This window comes from Babylonia areolata, chromosome 28 (genome assembly GCF_041734735.1).
Source record: "Babylonia areolata isolate BAREFJ2019XMU chromosome 28, ASM4173473v1, whole genome shotgun sequence".
Classification (NCBI taxonomy): domain Eukaryota; kingdom Metazoa; phylum Mollusca; class Gastropoda; order Neogastropoda; family Buccinidae; genus Babylonia; species Babylonia areolata.
In genome coordinates this window covers 1367095-1367827 of record NC_134903.1, presented here as the reverse complement: position 1 = coordinate 1367827, position 733 = coordinate 1367095, and positions in this window count along the sequence as shown.

Genomic DNA, 733 nt, shown 5'->3' with positions numbered 1-733 from the left:
GAAACTGACTGACTGAAACTGACTGCACTGACTGAAACTGACTGCACTGACTGACTACACTGACTGACTGAAACTGACTGCACTGACTGAAACTGACTGACTGAAACTGACTGCACTGACTGAAACTGACTGCACTGACTGAAACTGACTACACTGACTGAAACTGACTGCACTGACTGAAATGACTACACTGACTGAAACTGACTGCACTGACTGAAATGACTACACTGACTGACTGCACTGTCTGAAACTGACTGCACTGACTGAAACTGACTGCACTGACTGACTACACTGACTGCACTGACTGAAACTGACTGACTGTACTGGACGGCGACTGTGTTGTGACGCAAGACTGAGAAAGAACGGGCTAACGACACTATATATAACCACATGTTCACACACACACACACACAGAGTGACACACGCACACACACGTTCACACACACCGGGGACACACGAACACACACACACCTTGCCAGTGCGGGCACACACACACACACACACACACACACACACACACACAAGCACGTATGCATACTAATACACTGATGCACTGACTCTGGGCATACACACTGAGACTGGCACACACGCGCGCGCACGCACGCACACACACACACACACACACACACACTTAAAGTGGAAGACGTTAAACTGAAGACTACACACACACACACACACACACACACACACACACACTCGACAGCTCGCTCTGCATGCAAGCCCAGATCAGGTC